This window comes from Hermetia illucens, chromosome 4 (genome assembly GCF_905115235.1).
Source record: "Hermetia illucens chromosome 4, iHerIll2.2.curated.20191125, whole genome shotgun sequence".
In the NCBI taxonomy this organism is placed as follows: Eukaryota; Metazoa; Arthropoda; class Insecta; order Diptera; family Stratiomyidae; genus Hermetia; species Hermetia illucens.
In genome coordinates, this window is record NC_051852.1 from 85,961,633 (window position 1) to 85,964,305 (window position 2,673).

Below are 2,673 nucleotides of genomic sequence, written 5' to 3' on the forward strand. Positions count from 1 at the left end.
AGAACTCTCTTTCTGAATTCAATATGGTGGAACTACTGTAGATAACTGGTTATTGTGGTAACCTAATGTTGCTTACAAAAACTGGGGGCAAACTTCCCATAATAGCAGGTGGCATAGCCCTAATGCCGCTAAACACAGCAATGTTCAAAACTAGGATACCAGGATACTGCAAAGTTTATCCTGTTGAAAAGCAGGAAGACTTGTAAAAGTATTGTGGGCAGTCTGACTGGCTATGATTCACTAGCTGGGCACATGTTCAGTATAGGAATTCTCCAAGATGATACGTGTCCATCCTGTAATGAGGAAGCAGGATCCACAGAACATTTTCTATGTGAGTGGCCCACCTATGGACGCATCAAACATGGTGCTGATGTGCGACAACTGCAGTGGATAGCATAACATCCACCAAGGGAAATCCTGTCATTCATAAACACATCCGGGATATTCCGTTAGACGGGGGAATTGAGTACAATGGTCCACTAGGGTCGAGTGCTCAGAGGCTTGGCTTTTCCCCAATGCAAACACTCATACACAAATGAATGGTCATCGTGGGAACGAAAAATGCTTTTAAAAATATTAAAAATTTAATTTAATTACACCATGAAATTGTTGCTTTCCACTGAGCTGCTAGTCCTGGTGTATAGAGACTTGCTTTCATTTCTTCTTGGAAATTTAGTAATTCCGACTGCCCTTCACTGGTTGAAATTCTAGCCTGTCTTTTGGAGTCACTCATGCTCCGCTCGCCCTTCGTCAAGCGCTCAGCTGCGCGCTTAAGAATCTTACCTTCCCACAGTTGTAACTTTCCAAATAATTTCAAGAAATTCGGAAAATGAGTTTGGAAGTATATTGTATGCATTCTGTAGATAACATGTATGCAAAACAAACAAGTCGGGAAACCGGAAGCTATACGCTTCAGGTATGAAAGGTTTTGTGTATTTCTTTTATAAAGAGATTTGGGTGTGCATTTGTCCCATTAGCATGTAACACGTAAAATATGCATATATTATGTGAAAATAGCCACTTTCAAGTGATATTGACATTCATAGTCTCGAATTTGCAGAGAAGCGACAGCTTTGACTTAGTATTACCTTGTTAGTAATAGTGCGATTTTCACCAAATTTGGCAGGATCATGCTCTATACTGTAGCCTATCTTGTTGCAAAATTTTGTGATTCTAGGTTGAACTTAAGGGGGGTTTTCCTGTCAATTACTAAAAATTATAGTAATGTACTATTATTAACTTTATTTGAACAGGTATCGGTATGGAGGGTATTTCGGAGCCTAGGCACCATATAGTGACAGCCCCCTGATTTTTTCCAGATTTTTCGGTTGGGTAGTTTCTGAGAATGGGTTCGTCAAAAAAATGACCATTTTCAACTCCCCACACCCCCCACCTTTTCAACAAATGTCAAAATTAAGACTGGCTTCGAAAAGTACTAATCGAGACCTTTAATTCGATACCCCACATGACTATATTTGATGAAAAAAAAATTTACACCCTCCTTTTGCAAGGGCGACGTAAAAGGATGTAACTCACTATATACGTGAGCGTTCACAGTTCCCACCTTTCTACCAAATTTGGTGCCAATCGCTACAACCGTCTCCGAGAAAAATGCGTGTGACGGACAGACAGACAGACAGACAGACGGACAGACAGACAGACAGTAAACCGATTTTAATAAGGTTTTGTTTTACAAACAAAACCTTAAAAAGTCTGTCTTGAAGCCGCCACGTCACATCTTACGACCAATTAAGTTCAACCTAAATTCTGAAATGCAATGTGTCTTTTTAAGCATGACGTCTATTAGGTAGAACCATGGTATCAATCAAGCCTTTGCCTTTAAATCACCGATATATTCAATCAAAAACCACATTCTGAATTCATATCAAACAATTTACCCAACTTGTGAAACATGTTAATCCAATACAATGTCAATCAATGTCATAAACAAATGAGGTTTGAGGTTTCTATGGGAACAGTGCAATTTGAAACTAAGCTACGGATTTGATGTGTTATGTTCCATTGATGCGTTCAGTTATTTCAGTAGTTTATCAAATGAAATCAAAATATGAGGACAGTCCTAAAATCCGACCACATCTTTTCATCTTTTCATTGACTTTGTTATTACATTTACAAAGTCAATGAAAGTTAAATCTCTTTGTTTTCCAATATAGGTATTCAGTTGCCTAATTTCTACTTTATATTCCAAGGGGTAGACAACTCTGCTTCTATTTCTGGTTCTGAAATCATGTGAAATAATACTGGCGCCTTTCGGTTTTTTTAGAAACAGCTTAGAGATAGAACATGTTATTTTCACATTTTCCGGTATGGCAGTTTCTGAGAAAGAGTTCCTGAAGTTATTGACTCTTTGGAACCCCGGTACTATGGAGTGCACAGTTTCACCCTTTCTACCAAATTTCGTGTCAATAGGGATAACCGTTTTCGAGAAAAAAGGTATGTGATAAGTAGACAGACAAAAGAACAGATAGGCCGACAATGAACCGATTTCAATAACATTTTGTGTTACATGAAATCTCGAAACGTGTCTCTCCCTTACCACAAAATTTTGGTCCCTACCGGAAGAAGACTATAAGTCGTGGCAAAGTATAAGCGACTAGTGAAAGGAATGGGCGTGACGTCATAACAGCTTTCGTTCTCAGAACCTATCCAAGT